This window comes from Hipposideros armiger, unplaced genomic scaffold (assembly GCF_001890085.2).
Source record: "Hipposideros armiger isolate ML-2016 unplaced genomic scaffold, ASM189008v1 scaffold_28, whole genome shotgun sequence".
NCBI classification, from domain to species: Eukaryota; Metazoa; Chordata; class Mammalia; order Chiroptera; family Hipposideridae; genus Hipposideros; species Hipposideros armiger.
In genome coordinates this window covers 1834085-1852599 of record NW_017731378.1, presented here as the reverse complement: position 1 = coordinate 1852599, position 18515 = coordinate 1834085, and positions in this window count along the sequence as shown.

The following is an 18515-nucleotide window of genomic DNA, read 5'->3' as shown; positions in this document are numbered from 1 at the left end:
TATAGCCATCTCCATAAGAGTAAGTACAGCCAAGGAGACAGTCCACTTCTGTGAATCCCAATTCCACTTAACAAGTCCTAACAATGGAAGGCAAAGGCTACCTTGAGAGAGTCTGCTGGTTTCTAAGATGCTAATGGACGATTCCCTTTGCCTCAAGCACTTACTAATGAGTCACTCCGATCTAAACCAGAGCTAAAGCACACCCCCAAGTGGTTGATTGTCACCCTAAAAAATGAGGAATACTGGTTCGCCTCCCAGTTCCAGGGTCTCACCCTGAAGATGTCAGAGCCATGTCGTCTCCGAGGCCATTGGGTCCTGTTTTCTCAAAGTGAGCTCTTAAGACAACTGCAGCTGGGCTTGTTAAACATGAAGGTTCCTGGGGCCCCAGCCCAGAGCCAAAGTCTTTGGGGGTGGGTCTCAGGGATCTGCCTGTTTAACAGCCCCGCTGCATGCAGTTCTGATAAAGTCATCCAATGATCCAGTCCAACCTCTCATGTTAGAGATGGGAAAACAGAGGCGCAAGTTACAAAGCTGTGCGTAGCCGAGTCAGGGCCCCAGGACCAGAACTCACACTTCTTTCTCAGTCTCTCTCTGCTTCTTTCTCCTCCTTCCTTTCTTCACTCCCTCCCTCTCTCCTCCCCTCCTTGTCTTCTCTCTTTATTTTGATAACATAGACTTTTTCTTCTCACCGCACACAGTTCAGCATCGGGGTTCCAATTCACCGAGCAGCTCTGCTCCACATGGTTACAGAACTCAGGTTTCTTGTTTGCATTTAAATGACGTTCTGGTTCTTTTTTCTTTTTCCTTTAAAGTCATAATTCTTTCAAAAATCAGTAACAAGGAAAGATGGTTTGAAACATGGCAGTGAGTAGCCCTAACTTTCATCTGCCAGAGGAAGAAGATAAGACAGGGAAAGAAGGCAGCAGGGAGGAGTGGGAGTGAATGGGAAGTAGTGCTATTCATGTGTTCACACACGCATGCATTCACTTATTCATCCGACGAAACAGAGGGTGGCTGGTGCTGGGAATACAACAGCACCTAAGACAGGGTCCCTCTCTTTGTTCTCAGTCCGCTCGTGTCACAGCATCACTCTGACTGAAAAATGAAACCGGAAGACCAAGTGAGCAAGTGCTGGGGCAAAAAGGGCCAGCAGCAGCAGCGAGGGAATGGGAACACGGTCCCAGCCAGCTTTGTCCTCTCATGTGACCGTCCCCCTGGCTTCCCTCTTCTTGGATGAGCAGAATCTGTGGTCCAAGGGTCACATACAGTGTTTCTATTCCCAGACTGGTCACATCCTTGGTTTAAGACCAGAATTCAGTGTGGGAAAAGGACACTGCCTCCCAGAGTGTCAGTGCCCGGTGTGCTGGGGACGCCCGAGAGTCAACGTGCGGCGTCCCCCGACAGACCGCAGACTTCGCTGACCACACAGAGCCAATAAACATCATCTGCCTGGGCATTGGTAAGATTTTGAATGGGTTTCCACTTAGGCAGTCCTTGAGAAACGTGGAAAATACGGCTGAGTATGAAAGTTTTATTAAGCAGGATGTTGGGGATATCAGTGGTGCTGTTTAGCCCCTCCCACCCCAAAATCATTTTTTGGCATGAATTTGTTTTGCCCTGCGTTATCTCCTAGTCATCCTTGTCTTCTAACCCCACCCCCACCCCACCCCCGTCTCTCTCCTAATCTCAGGGACCCTTTAAAATCATGTACAGTCCTTCAGAGGGACTGGTGCAGCTTTGAGCAGGGTTGTAAACTGGGACTTGAAGAAAAACTGGGGTCAAGGGAGGCATAACAGAATGATTTAGGCAAACAAAGGCCACTTCATGTTCCAACTTAAATGTCAAAAACCTAAAACCATTCTTCAATACATGCCGGCTGAGTACATGGAAAATAAAACCACCTTTTGAAAATAAACTTTGTCTTGTACAATTCATTCATTATACGCCACTGCAAATGTGTGATCTGGGCAGAGGGAAAAGCTTTGCAAAGGAGGAGCAGAAATTGCCCGAGGGGGGAAGAGTGGGTTCAGAGTGGGGAGAGGTCCGGGTGGCTGCACCACAAGGACACGAGGTGGCTGAGGCTAAGGAAGCTGCTCAGGGTTTCTGTCTCCCTCCTCAAACAGTCACGCCAGAGACTCATAGCTCCCCGCCTGCAAGAGGCAGAAAACAGAACGGAGAAAATCATAGCTGTCAGTATTTACTGAGTGTCTCCTAAATGCAGCGCACTGTGCTAAGACATTTTCTTATATTCTCTCCCTTGATGTCCCCAATAATGACACAAGGAGGGCATTATTCCCTACTTTACAGATGACCTAGCCATGCTCATCTGGCTGAGTGGGATTTAAGCTCAGGCATCCCACACGGAGATGTGAAGTACAGCATAGGAAATATCGTCAGTAATGTAATAACTATGTGTACTATGTGTGGTATCAGGTAGGCAGCTAGGATTATCAGTGGGATCACCTGGTAAGTTATATAAATGTCTATCCACTATGCTGTACACCTGAAACTAACATAATATTGAATGTCAACTGTAATGGAAAAAATTTTTAATGAAAAAGATAAAATAAACTCAGCTCCCCCCAACTCCAAAGCCTATATCTTTAAAAAAAACAAAACAACAAAACATACATCATAGAGAGAAGATGAATAAAAGTATCTGTGCTTGTGATGACGTGAGCATGACTCATGGTTTCCCCACATTCATGAATATATATGATCTTTGAAAAATCATTTATTTAAAGAAACATACAAGACATACATGTTTAATACATTCTTACAAAAGTCAAACAATTCAGAGTGAACAGCATGAAAAGTAACACTTCTCCTTGACATTCCCTATACTTCAAAATATAGATGTAACAAAAGCACAGTGGAGAAAAAAAAATTTATGAGAAAAGAAACCAAATCTATAGTCACTCCAATGTAATGAAATAACTGGGAATAATTCTGAATATTACTTGTCAGTCCAGTTTTGTCTACACTTGGGGTGTTCGTTGTGTGATATACACTCGATGGATTTTGCATCCTGCTTTCCTCTAATTATGTCACAGGCATTTTCCATATCATCTGCCTGGTCTTATCCCTTAGAGTTAATCGCCGGGTAACATTTAAGTGAGAGCCATGGTTTGCTTAACAATCCCCCGATTGCTAAGCATTTAGATTGTTTTCTAATTATTTGCTATCATCACGTGTGCTGTGATTAAGATCTCCATGCATATGTTTTTTCTTTCTCTGGTTTGGATTATTTCCTTAGCATTCCCAGAAGTTGAATTACTGGGTCAAAGGGTGTGAACGTTCTTAAGCCTCTTGATCCATAGTGCCAAGCTGTTTTCCAAAAGGATTGAACCAATTCTCTCTATTTGGAAGTTCTCTACTTTCTCTGTGAGAGAAATTCTGGGGAAAATCTTTGTTTAAGGCTTCTTATTCTGTGTAACTGAAATCGCTTACACTTTAATTTGGCTGTTTCATACGGCCCCTTTCAAAGTCTGTTGACAATGTTTGACCATCTGATTACTGGGTGGAAGATTTATGCTGGTCTCCTGTCTCCAGGCTCTTCCTGCCTTCAATCTGTTTTGCACACTTCAGCCAGATTAATTCTTTTGCAAACATCACTTGCCTTGTGTCACTGCCCTGCTCAGTAACTTGTAGTGACTATTTCCTCCGGGATCAAGTCCAAACTGCTCTACTGGGCCATGAAGACCCTCCATAATTTGGTTCCACCCCCCTTCTCAATTCAGTCTGATCGCCTACCACCTCAGCAGGAACCTTCAGCCACTTCCCTCCCACTCCCCACATTATGCTCCATTTGACTTCTCCTTTCGCTTATGTTTTCTCCACCTGGAATCCTTCCTCATTTTTCTACTTAGTCCAAATCCTCCACTTTCAGGGTCGTTCAGTCCCACCCTGTCAGTTGAGAATTCTGCAAAAAGAGCCATGGAAAGTGAAGAAAGACCTAGAATCAGGAATATAGAAAGGGGAGGAAACAAAGGAGGGAAAGCAGTGGGGATGCCATGCATGCCATGAGGGGCCAGGAGGACACAGGTGCCCGTACATTAAAGGCATGAATGGATTGGCAACAGGGATTAGAACCAAGGCAAAATTCTTTGTACTATTGATGACATTTAGGCTGTTTCTAATGGCCTAAAGAGGGGATCTGTGAGAGAGCAGGATTATGGGCTAGGGCTAATAAAATAATGATGACAATAATAATTATAGTATATTACTTAGGATTAGCTTCACTTTCAGAAACTAAGACCTGAAAAATAATGGTTTAAATATGAGAAAAAATAATTTATATGTTATGAAAAGAAATCTTCAGGAAGTCCAGAGCTAGAATGGCAGATCTCTTCACATCAAGGGACCAAGACCTTTAGCTCTCTGCAATGCCATCACCAGGGTGTGGCCCTCCTCATGCTCCAAAATAGCACTTGGGGCACCAGCCATCACATCTACAGTCCAGACCAATAACAGGCAGAAGGATAATGAGGAGTTTCTCCTCGGTTTAGGAAGACTTTCTGGAAGCCTCATGCAATGCTTCTGCTAAGAACTCATGGCTTAGTCTCATGGTTACACCTAGCTGCAAGGAAGTCTCTGTGCCCACATAAAAATCAGGATTATGTTACTAACCCTGAGATTATGTTACTAATCCTAAGAAAGAGGGGAATAGATTTGGGGGGACACAGCTAGCAGTCTGTGCTACCATTTATTGAGGCACTGTGGTAATCAATTTATATCTATTATCTCTTTTAACTTTCATGCCAATTCTACAAGCAAGTACATAGTGGAAGGGACAGTAAGACCTGAACTGTGTCTGAGTCCAGAGCCTGGGCCCTTTTTTTTCTCTTTTCAGGCTTCATGGAGACTTAATTTTCATGATATTAAAATCACAAACTAATTGGTAAATATCTTTTTTTTTTGGCTTGAATACACACACACATACACATACACACACACACACACACACCCTACAATCTTATAGCCTCTGAAATTGCATCTCACCATAGAGAACTCACTGGAGTCCCTCCTGTAGTATGTGTTTAGTTATATTTTTTGGTCTATCATAGGTTTTATTTGTGAAGACTATATAGGACTTTATAGGTTATAAAACACAGGCAGTTCTCAATAAGTAATATTGAAATGATGTTCTAAAGGGAAAAAATCATTTCTTTTTCAGAACATTCAATGTAAACAGTTTTTACAAATGAGAGGTTTACTAACCTAGTTGTAAACGGGAAAGAGCATAAAAAAGATGAAATCCTCTTTCAATTTGATTTGTGCTTCGGATTGTTGATCCAGGTTTTCTTTTTTAAAAAAAAAAGGAAAAATTGCCACATAGAGAGGCTGGTACTAATTTTGTGGCTGATTGGCATCTAAGATGCCAGGAAGTAAGTGCTCTAGGTGGAGTTGGACGAGTATCTCACCCTGGTTGGAGAGGCAGGGTGAGGTGAGGCAGGATGGGGGGAGGGGGAGGGCGGAGCAGAAGGCATGTATGATTACAAAAGGAAAGCTGTTTGGAAAAAGAGTTTCAGACTGATAGGGATTGCAGACAGAGAAGGAAGAGAGAGACTAGGTTAAAAAAATACAGTGGGCATGGAAAGGGGGTGGTGGGGAGGCCAACTGGAGTTTAAGTATTTGCAGATAAGGCCGTTTCAGCTTCGCACTGCTGGCTACCCTTAGCTCCTCCCAAACTCTCAAGGCCAAATTATATCCATGGACTGCAGCTAAAGAATAATCAGGCCCAGTAACTGCCAACGTCTTGTCATATGCCCTTCATACTGCAGCTGTGTGAGCCTGACTCATCTGCCAGTTGCAGTAATGGGAGTTTTGCATTCCGGAGGAGTGACTAAGGCTGGGTGTTGCCAAGGAAGGACAGAGAAAATTACAGGGAAATTATAGAATGTAAGCAGCTGGAGGGCAAGGACCAAGTCAGTTTCATTCCATGTTACATCCCCATGCTAAGTACAGTGCCTGGTTCATGGTTCCCTCCACTCTCAGACAAGTTTTGTTGAATGAATGAATGAATGAATGAATGAATGAATGTGGCCCCGAGGTCACAAGCTAAGAAGGATTCATAAGCACCTTTCTGCTGGCCCTTTAAAGTGACCAACTGGGAATGTCAGGAAACATTCTACTGGAGGCAGCCCTGGTCTATTTCATCACCTGGGCAACTGCAGGCTGAAGCCAGGAGCTGATCATGACAGTGTGGTGGGTCTCTGGTGTGGGGTCCCAGGGCCTTAAATGGCAGAGACTGAAAAATCATTGAGGTTGGATAAAGGGAGGACTTTGTCCTTTCTGTGTCTTTTTTGCCCTCTTCCTGCCATTTACTAATCTCTCACTGAGTCTCAGGCACGTTCCTAAACGCCATACAGGCATTATCTCATGTAATCTCCTGATGTTCCATTAACATCCCCATTTTCCAGATGAAGGAACTGGAACTTGAGGAGGTTGAGTACCTGTTCAATGTAGGACAACTCCGGAGTGAGAAATGCCAACCCAACTCCTCCTGACCCCAAAACCCTCATCTAAGCACTCCACTCCCTGCCTCTACCTGCTCCACACTGTCCCGCATGGTCTTGCTCACTTACTCAACCTGTTCACAAAACGTATTTTGTTTATCTAACATTTTACTATGAGATATTTACAGAAATTTCACAGAAACAGTACAAAGTATCCCTTTTACACCCTCCATCCACATTCCCCAAATGTTGGCTTTTTACTGTTGGTTACGTTTTCTAACTACATCTTTATACATCTTTATAGTCCCTTAGATTTAAATTTTCATTCATTTTGGGTGATGGCAGACCCTTGCTGAGGGTGAGAGGCAGCAGCAACGTGGCAGCTGGAGCCTGACCACGTGGGAGCCCTAAGTCCCTGAACAGAGGTGCCAACTCCCAGCATTCCCCCACAAGGCAAGAGGGTCATCCAGCGACTCTCCTAATGGGGAGGCTTTTGAGGAATGTCCCAGACACCAGGCTTGAGAAATTCATTAGCTACAGAAGATGTCTAAACACACAGAGGGACAACCATGTAAAGACACAGGGAGAAGACAGCCATCTGCAAGCCAAGGGGAGGGGACTCAGAAGGAACCAACCCTGCCAACACCTTGATCTTGAACATCCAGCCTTCAGAGCTGTGAGAAAGAAATTTCTGTTCTTTAAGCCACCACCCCAGCTCCCCAAAAATGTCTAAACAAGGGAAACATCAGCAATGATAGCCCCTAGGAATAATTCCACCTCTTACTCTCTTGAGCTGTCAGTTCAGGGCAGGAAGACTTACTGTGAACCTCCTATGTGTGGGGACTTCATTAAGCACTGGTGCAAACGGTGAGATTGTCAATGATGCTGCCTCTAGCAACAGGAAAATGGGATGGTTGAGTAGAAAAGATAAAGGAGGCTTGGTAGGAATTTCCCCCACTAGTAGCCAGATCAGGAACCCTCGGTTGGGGAAAAACTCACAATTATTTTGGAAACAAAATTAGGAGGCTGAGAGGTGGGTGGAAGGAGGCAGGACAAGATGGGACAAGTTCTCGCATGGAAGCAAGGCAATCCAGCTCTGTTTCCTGCCTAATGCTGGTGGTCTTTGGAAGGGGAGCAGCTCCGGAGGAAGGAGCTGGTTAGGGGTGGCCCGAGAAGCCATGGGGCCAGCACACTGCAGTTGTAAGGGTGGAACCTACCCACAACACAGGCAGAGCCGCAGTTCAGCCTCTGAGCAAATCTAGATGTAAAAAGAGACGGGGTTTGGCTAATGCTTCTGAGACATTATTTGCATACACAGTAGAGGAGAGAGTCGTGGACAATGAAACAGAGGCTCTGCCCCACCAGGATCATTCACTGCACACAGGAGCCTTTCCTGCTCCTCTTTCCTTGCATGTTCTCTGTGCCTCCCTCGCGCCCAGGTTTTTTTTCTTTCTTTCTCTTTCTTTTCTTCCTTCCTTCCTATCTTCTTTTTTTATTAGTTTCAGGTGTACAAAACAATGCAATAGTTTTACTTTTCACCCCTCACAAAGTGACAACCCTCCACCCCCAATCCACCACAACCCCCAATATCATACATATCTATTGGGTTGTCGGAAAAGTCGTGACGTATTTTTTTCTATGTTTTTCGTTGCAAAAATGAGTCATGACTTTTCCGACAACCCAATAGTAACAATTCCATTGACTCCACTCCCACACTATACTCCATATCCCATCACTACATATATATACATATTTAATTATAGTTGACATACAATATTATTCAACTTCTGCTTCAGGTGTACAGTGCAGTGGTCAGGCATCTACCCCATCCATGATGCTGTCTCCCTAACAAGACATGTGTCCATCTGACACCCCACAACATATTTACAACATTTTTTTATTAATTATATTCCCTGAACTGTCTTTCATGTCCCTGTGGCAATGTTGTAGTTACGTATTTATGCTGTCTGATCCCTTCCCCTTTTCCCTCATCCCCTCCCTCCTCCCATCTCCTCGTGCCCAGTTTCATTCTGCAGACTTTCACTGACCAAGAGAACCCAGTGGGGACCTGCTGAGGCTTCAAGTTGGACAGATCTGGATTCAAGTCCTAGCTCTGCTACTCACCAGCGGGTGGCCACTTAACCTCTCTGAGCCTCAATTCTTCAACTATAACGTGGAGGTGCTGATACCCCTTTCATAAATTTGATGTGATGATTGATGGAGATTGTGCCTGGAAAGGGCCCAACATGGCTCCAGGCAAGCAGTCTTCTTTCTGACTTCTCAGGCCACTTTTCCTCACATCTGCCTGCCCTTGATCCGTGATAACGCCGGGGGCTAGCATGCTGCTCTCTCCTTGTCCATTTTTTCCCCAGGTTATGTTGGAAACAGACCAAGGAGCTTGAATCTGGGTTTGAGTCCTGGTTCTGCCACTGAACAGCTGTGTGATCTTGGACAAGTCACACAACCTCTCTGAACTCCAGGTTCCCTACTTGCAAAATGAAAATTGTACCTGCCTTGAATGAGATCATGTAGGGAAGTGTTCTGTAAGGGTTAAAGCACTTTATGAGGGTCAGCTGCTGTTTTGCAGCCCTTCCCAAGTCCGTGGACAATTCCTCCACCCCTCCCAGCGCAATTTGAGTGAACAGAGCACTGAACAGGCAGTTAGGAGCTCTGAGCTCGGGTCCCAGCCCCATCACCATTTTGGGTCCTTCGGCAAGTCCTCCAAGGGCCTCAGTTTCCTCACATGTAAACTAAAGTGTCCGCAGCGAATCTCTTTCATGGCCTCTTCTATTGTGAGGTTCCACACATTCATCGTTGAAGGGGTCAGGAGTTTACTTTCCAACAGGAATACAGTTGAGTTTCGGGGACATCACTGCTTCTGTGCTCAGATCTGCTCTCATTGCCTTCTTCTATTAATATGGCCGGATCATGCGCTTCTGGGTCACGTGTGAGCCTGAGGGTGTCTCCAATGCTCAGTGTAGGGTAATTAGTCTTTTTGACCCTTAGCAGGGGAAATGTCTCCAGTTGGGGGGAAATGAAGTTGTCAAACATAGTCCTTAAGGAGAGGGAGATTTATAGGGGATCACATACAAAAGCACAGGAATTAAACAAACAAACAGGGAAAGAGCACTTGAAAGCTCAGACCAAACAATATATACCGCACGCTATGCTCAGGCAGGTCAACCAGTGCCCTGAGGTCTCCCCAAGCACCACTCAGGCTGAACAGTCCAGACAATTGTTCATCTTCCAAGAAGCCCTTCCCAGAAACCATAGGGTTGCAGGAAGGTAAAGCCGATGACTAACTTGAACAATGCCGTTTCAAGGGGAAGAAATAGCAGCGGTCAGAACAGCCCTTTGGTGACCATTTTAAAACTTGCCTTTGTGTACTCCCAGATTAGGGCCATGCTATCTCTCTGACCCCTCCGCATGGCGCCCTGCTTCCTGACTGCCCCAGTCACACTGTTCCTCTTTGTGTCCCCCAAGCGTGGCTCTCCGTCTTGGTCCTCTTTCAGGTAGGATCTCCACAAAATACAGGCTATCTAGTTATATCCGCATGTCTGGTAAACCACAAATACTTTGTTTAGTGTTAAGCATGTCCCATGCAATGCTTGGGATATACCAGAAAGCATTCATGGTTCAGCTGGAGTTTAAATTTAAGTGAGCATTCTGTATTTTTATGTGCTGAATCTGGCAATCTACTTTCGACATGTTTTACTTGCTGTTCTCTCTGTCTAGAACACACCATCCCCCATCTTCCCTTGGTCAGCTACTTGTCACTCAGGCTCCACTCAAATGTCCCCTCCTTAGAGAGATGCTCTCTGACTCTCCCCCACTCCTATTAAAGTAGCCACCCTGCCCCCATATTCCCTTGTATGACTTTTTTCACTCTGAAATGAGTTTGATTTTCTTGCTTAATGTCTGTTTCCTCCAGCTAGGATGGTAGACCTTGCTGTGTTTTCCCCTGATCATTTGTCATCAGGCATTTAATAAATATTGATTGAAAGAATGAATGAGTGGTGTGTATACTGTGAAGCAGTGCTTCACAAACTTTAAGCAAAAACCCTAGAGATTTTGTTCAATTTCATTAAAATCCAGATTCTGATTCGCTAGGTTGGGCATGAGCCTAACATTGTGCATTTCTAACAAGTGCTGAGTGATGCTGACACTGCTGGGCCATGGAGCACACACACATTAAGAGGCAATCAAATTCTCTGTGATGACGGAAGTGTTCTGCCTGCACTGTCCAACATGGCGGCCACTAGCCACATGTGGCTACCGAGTACTTGAAATGTGGATAGTGTGACTGAGGAATCAAATTTTAAATTTTATTTAATTCTGATTAATATAAATTTAAATAGTCACATGTAACTAGTGGCTACTATATTGGTTACAGCTCTAGGGAAGTGGGTCTCAATCTTGGCTGCACATTAGGATCACCAGAAGCACATTTAAAAATACAGATGCCCAGGACCCACTCCAAGCCAAATTAATTCAGAATGTCTAGGTTTGGGGCTCAGAGCATCTGTTTTCATTGTTGGGTTTTTTGCTTGTTTGTTTGTTTGTTTTTAAGTTCTCCAGGTTATTGCAGAGTGCAGCCATAGTTGAGGAGCCTGCCTTAGAGTTTGCAGAGCAGTCATGCTTTCCTTCGCTCATTCAATCCTCACCATAGCCTGGACAGCAGATAAGACAAGTGTAACTAAATATCATCAGTCCCATTTTCCTGGGAACAACTGAGGTTCAGGAAGGTGAAACTATTTGCCCAAGGTTAGTAATTGATGAAGACAGGACCCACACAGCCTTTGTGTTCCCACATCTATCTTCTGCATTAAATTCTTTGTGAAAAGGAGGCAAATATTTATCCATCAATTACTTTTGTGAAAAGTCATTTGTCTGTCCTTCAGTCAGACATGCAAGTCTATTCTCTCTCCATCGCTGCCACCAGCTTTCATCTGCCTCTGATGCCCCTGGGTTTTGTCTGGCCACATCATTCATTCCCCAGGAAGGTGAGCCAATTAGAATCCTCACTCTATTTTCATCATTGATCAATAAAAGAATGGGTCTCTCTCTACCAAACAGGAAGGAAATCCAAGTGGAACAGACGCGCCCCTTCCTGCCACAGCTGCCCACAGGGCACAGACGAACGGGTCTTTGGGAGAGAAGTCAACAGTGACAGCATGGGTAACCCAGGAGTTTACAGACCATGTGGGGGTTTCCCGTGGTGGTGTTGGGATACCACTGGTGGGGGCCACACAGTCACACAGTGAGGGTGGTGTTTATGGGGAAACTTTAAAAATACTTACTACTTATGTATTTATTTTAATATATATTAGTAAAAATGCAGCTTATTAAATCTGTAACTTCACAGATATTCCTGATAATTTAGTTCCTGGCAAATTAATTTATTGGAGAGAAAAACGAGCACAACTGTTAAAGCAAAATGTTAAGGAAATAACAGTACAAGTGGGACTTGGCTATGACCAACATGGTGACTACCGCCTGGGTGTACCCCGAGGGAGCAGTGGGAGGGGGAGGACAGTGTCCTTTGTACAAAGGTCAGAGGTGAAGGGAAGGTTTTCGTGGAAACTTTCTTGTCAGTAGCACATCTTTCAATAACAAAGAATTGTTGTTGCTGACAAGAAATTCATTGTCTTGGAATAATGGCCAGGAATGAAAATAGCACAGCCTCAAGCTTTCCTGGGCCTGCAGTGGGGTCCAGCTGAGGGAGGGGACCAGTCCTTTCAAGCCCCAACAAGCCCAAGCGACACCACACTCAGCCCCACACTGAGAGAGTTGTGCTCGTCCGAGCCCAGTGTCAGAGAACAGGTCCTAGTAGATGCCAAAGCGCCTGGTCCCAGCTGTCCAGGGACAGGATTTCCTCAGCCTGGGTGGACTAAGCTCAGAGTGGCTACTGCCTAAAAGGACCCATCTGCCTCTGTGGGGACCAACCCGATATACACTCAGCTCACACCTTTATTTGTCAGTGGGACCAGAATTCCTTAGGGGATGGATGACCTGGGACCCTGGGATGGGGAAAGGATGTGTGTTCAGTTTAATGGGCTGATAGTCACACTCTGAGAATAAAAAGGGATTGGACCCAGTTTTTAGGAATGAGAGTGGCCGTCTTTAAAATGTCCCAAGGAAGGGGGCAGAGGCGTGACTAGGTAAAGCAAAGAGGATTTTTAGGAAGTAAAAATACTCTGTATGATACTATAACGGTGGATACACCTCATTATACATTTGTCCAAACTTATAGAATAAATGTACAACACCAAGAGTGAGCCCTAATGTAAATTATAGACTATGGGTGTTTGTGATGTGTCAGCATAACATGGTGCATCAGTAGTAACAAAAGTGCCACTTGGATGGGGAATGTTGATAATGGGGGAAGCTGTGCATATATGGGGGCAGGGGTTACACGGGAAATGTCTGTACTTCTTAAAAAAAGTAAAGTCTTTTAAAAAAAGTCCCAAGAGAATATGTGAACACCCCAAATCCAATCAAAGTAACCTGGGGTGAGGGGCAACTTCAGGGAGACCCAACTTGATTGTAGGTGTAACTGAAGAAGCTTAAATTGTTTGTATTTTATGACTAAATAAAATATAAATTCTAGCTAAAGAAAGAATGTGCCCAGGACTGCCATAGTCTGTATAAGCCACCCATGAAGCTATGCTCAGAGAGGCAGTGGGCATTAGAGCTTCAGTATGACGTAGGGGACAAGGCGCCCAGACCCACAACTTGGATATCAGTTCTGGAGGCCGATAACAACCACAACCACAATCACACCAATGGCTGACATTAACTGAATACTTACTATGTGCCAGTCACCATTTTAAAAGCATTCAATCCTTATAACAACCATTGGAGGTGGGCGCTAATATTATTTCTATTCCACAGATGAGGGAACTGAGGCACAGAGAGGTTAAGTGACCCACCCAAAGCCACCTGGAGATAATGGACATGGAGATATCTGGCCCTTGCAACTGCATGATGATGCCACTAAGACCGCACAGGTGGCATCCATGCTCCACGCTCATGCTCACCAAGCCATCCTCAAAGGCGATGTGGCTAAGAGTGAGCAGAGTGGGGTTCAAACCTTGGTTCTGCCACAGTCAGTTTCTTAACTGTATTGTGCCCAGTCCCTCCTCGTAAAACGGGAAGGACACCTGAGGCTGTGTGAAGATGAAATGGGAGCATAGACTCAAAGCTCTTAGCAGCATGCATGGCGCAGGGAAGTAAACCTCCTCGGGTACTCAGCGTTACTGAGCAGCTTAACCTCCCTACAGATAAATCTACTGGGAAACCTCATAATAACAATCACTCCCTTTTACGGAGGGCTGCCCACATGCCATGCGCTGTGCTAAGAGCTCTGAGTACATCTGTGCTCAGTTTTCATACACCTTGCTAGGCAGGTGTTATCTCTCTAATCCAAACATTTGAATTCTGGTTTATCCGTGTGCATCTCGTGAATTTAATCATTTCCCCAGAGACAAACCATTTTCTAGGTGTAGAAACCAAATATTACCAACCAGCATGTGGAGCTGAGGCCCAGGCCCTGGAGGGCTCTGTGGGGATGCCCAGCGGGCCCCTCCCAGGCACCAGCCATCTGATGCACGGAGCCACCTCTGTACGCTGCCACAGGATATACCCAGGACACCCTGAAGCTGCTAATCCTAGCATCAACACTGTGCTTTTCCTTGAAGGATTTCCTTTCCTTTAACAAAACTGGTATTGGCTAATATTAATACATCATCACAAACTGTTAACACCAATGCTTGTTTGATGTGTGGCTTCCTAGGCATTTTCATATGTGCACATACATCTTTTTTTAAAAAAGAATGGGACTCTGTTTCATGTACTTCTCTCTCTTTTTTACTTAATACATGATAGAAATCTTTCCAGGCCAGACTATATAGCTCTATACCATTTTTTTAAAATGCTACATACATACTTTTAAAAATGCAGCAAACTTTTTTTTTAACTGGCCAAGGAAGACGGAACATTTTTCATTTTTACTCAACTGCATTTTGTAGTTTTTCAATAATGAAGATACATTACTTATGTAACAAGAGATCATACACAGTTTTTAAATAGTATTGAAGAGATAACAACACTTTAAAAGTAAACACAGCTAGTTTCATTTTTGTTATTTTCCAGTTCTTGTCCACATGTAGAACAAATATTTTTCCCTAGTTATAACCATGCTGAAATACTACTTTATCACATTATCTGAAGCACTTGTCTATATTTCTACAGAGCTCCCTTAAAGGCTTTATAAAGGGGTGGAGGGCATGGGGGTGGTGGGAGGGGCTGGGCTCTCCCACAGAGCAGGGTCTCCCACAGGGCAGAGCCCTTAGCATTCTGCTGAAACCCCCAGACCCCTTCTCAGAATACTACTTTCAAATGTATAAAATAAAATATAGAGGGTTACAAAAGAAACTGGTAACATTGACATACAGTGATCAAAATAAAAATATGTATTATAGTAATAATATGTGTACTTCTTTGTGCATTAAGGGAGAAGCCCAACAGTGAGTCTAATTTCTACCATAATTTCAAAGTAGTGACGAACACAAATATTTCATGATAGCTACAGCACAAGAATGTGATTTAAAAACATCTGTGATTTCCATTGGTGGCAAGCCTCAGGTTCACTAACACAGCGGCAGTCCATTGCATACATTTATAATTGAAGGAAATGCTACAGTTCATTTTATGTCAGCGAAAACAAAGATGTTATTTTTTCCCCCCACCCAAGTTCACAGACCTCCTGAATTTTACAAGGGTAGTGGACACTAGGTCAACAAACGTCTACACCACAGAATGTCTATACTGATTAGCTTAGGAAAGGTGAAAGGAGAAAATTATTTCCAAATCTCTTTCCCCTTTCATTTTTTTTCTATCCCTTCTACCCAAACCACTAGCCTCTCCAGCTCCCAGGACTATGAGATCCTTTGGAATTAATTTTGAGGTTTCTCCCGTCTCTAGCCGTTTGCCCAGCCCTTTGCCCCGTCACTCCCCGCCATCCTCTTTACATCCATAGAAAGAAGCTCGTCTCGCCATTTTCCAACTCAGCACATTTCATATTTGCACTAGATTTAACATGCACATCCCTCCCTCTTCCTTCCTGATAGTTACGAAGCCGTCTAACAAGTCTAGTCAGTTCTGAATGAAGGAAGCTGGATAATCCGCCTACTTACTGGAGGCTGCCTTCTCCAAATAGATGTTTTTCATCACGGGAGGTATTTTCCAGGACTCTGCAAATCCAGAGGATCAGTCTCCTTCCTTCACACAAGCATCGGCCCTGGATTCATTTTTGAAATCACCGGCACCAACCAGGCTCTGGTTCTTGGCCCAGGTTTCAGAAATTATCTGTGATTGTACTCTTTTTTTTTTTCCACCAATAATTATAACATATTGCGTTTGTGTGGCACCTTCTGCTTCTTAGAAGTAATGTTCGCATATGAAGTGCTGTTGTCCCAGAGCCAGGATGTGGAGCCAGAACTCCGGATTGCTAGCCCGTCATTCCATGATGCCATGATTCAGTTACTACTACTTCCATTATAACACAGAATTCCCTAAGTGTAGTAAACTCATGTCCCCTTTAGCTAACCATGAAAATCTCACGTTACTTGAAAATTTTAAATACTTAAAAGTATTGTGGCTAAAAGCAAATTAAGGCAATGGGAAATGTTTAAATACTCCTCACTTTTTAAAATCCTACTCTTCTTTTGATTTTTTTAAAAACAACATGTACTTAACGTCGATCATACAATATCCTAGCGTGATCAAATTGTCTGGGTTTTCCATGGGACGGTCCCAGTTTTAAAACTGAAAATCCTGCAGTCCACAAACGCCTCAGTCCCAGGAAACCCCTCATTCTTGGACAAACCCTCTGCCCTGGGTTAACCGGGATACTGGTAATACTAGATGTCACTGTGAGCTTTGATGTTGATGATTGGCCTCTTTTAAAAAAATCCTGCATGGGGTCAAAGAGCACAATAGGGGTCGTTTTCACCACCACACCTGTGCTGCTCCACAGAGATGTGGATTTTCTCCCATCAGTACCACACTAAATCGTCACATTTAGCCAGACAGAAAAAAAAAATCAAATACTAATTTCTCTAAATGATTTTCAAAATTAAAAACATATTTAAATCCCAAAAAGATTTAGCTTCATTGGTTGTAAGCAATAGGAACCAAGCCACTCCAACTTAAACAAAAAATGAATTACTCAGAAAAATACAGAGTAACTCACAGAAACCAAGGAAACCCTGGAGACCCAGGTTTTGGAATGGACCAGAACTGGGATAGTTCCTGGGATCTAGGCAGCAGAAATTCATGGGCAATCCCTTTAGAGCAAAGACTCGTAAACTTTTTCCGTAAAGGTCCAGATAGTAAATATTTTAGTCTCTATCGTAACTACTCAGTTTTGTCCTTGTAGCATGAAAGCATCCATAGGCGATACATAAACAAATGATTATGTCAATGTCCCAATAAAACTTTATTTATAAAAATTGCCAGAGGGCCAGACTTGGTCCAGGGCCACAGTTTGCTGACCCTTGCTTTAAGGTATATCCTTTGGCATGGATCTACTCTATTTTTTTTTTTAAGATTTTTATTGGGGAATTACGGGATGGGAACAGCACTGGGGAATTGGGGGAAGGGGAACAGACAAGTTGCTGTCCTTTTTTTCTTCAGTCTAGTTGTGGAGGACGTTGCTTCACTGGCCCAAGTTGGCACCATCATTGCGCTCTTGCTGGGCGAGGCAGATCAGTCACTGGCTTCTGGATGGCCGCTCACTGCAGCTGCTGGCCGCTCACGCTGGCTGCTGGCTACATACGGTAGCCCATGGCAACCCACTGCCACAGGGGCTGCAGTCTACGCCGTCGCTGGCGACTCATGGCAGCCCAGCTCCAGGTTGAGCTGTTGTTCAGCATCTTAGCTGTGGAGGGCAGTGTCACTGGCCCTCATATGTGGGATCTGAACTGGGGCCCTCTGGTGTCCCAAGCCAGCTCTTAACCAACGCGTCACTTGGCCGGCCTTACTCTAACTATTTTCAATCTTCACATCACTTGGCTCAAGATTCAAATTTAAGGGAGAGAGCATCTGATTGGCAGAACTTAGGTCACTCGCTCATTCTTTGGCCAGGAGAGAGTGAGGTGTCTAGACTGGCCAGACTTTATCCAATTAGGAGATGTGATTCTCCCAAAGCAAAATTAAGGACAAGTCACCAAAAGCAAGAGGAATGGATACAGGTGAGTCTGAAACAACAGATGTTTGCCACGTCCGCCATCTTCTGACTTTTCCTCATCTTGTTAGTTTCTCGCTACCACTTTACTCCTAGGGAAGGAGTCAGAGAAGCCCAGGTGGTACAAGCATCAGAATACAGTTTCAACCAACACTTAGTAAGTGAGCATTGTGTGACAAAATCACATTGCTCCCAGTATGGTGATTAGAACCGAACCATAAAGAATGTCAAGTGAACGATAAAGACTAGCATCAAATTTAGTCCTGCATTTTACAGAGGACCAGTGAGGATATGGGGGGTGTCTCTGTGTTGCCAGAGCCAAGGGGGTGTATTTACATGTCTCTGTGAATGACATGCACCCCCTGGAGTTGTGCAGAGCAACCCTGGGAGAAGTGAGCAGCTTGGGGTTTGAGTTAGTTCATGAAAGGGATGGGATGCGAACTTTTTCTGACTTTTAGTTGCTCCATTAAATTAAATCTAAACCCAAGGCTTGATTTTTCCAACAGAAATAATCCTCTCTCCTCTCCCCTCCAACGAGCCAGAACCTGGCACTTTTGTCCTTGTGGATTCAGAGCCTACTACACACCTCTGCAGAGTAGGCACAGCTTTGGTGGTAGGATTTGAGAAATACATACTGCACTACCTCTCCAGTAATATGCATCCTACTAGTCAGCGGTTCTCAACCTGTGGGTCGCGACCCCTTTGGGGGTTGAATGACCCTTTCACAGGGGTCGCCTAAGACCATCGGAAAACAAAAAGATATTTACATTACAATTCATAACAGTAGCAAAATTACAGTTATAGAGTAG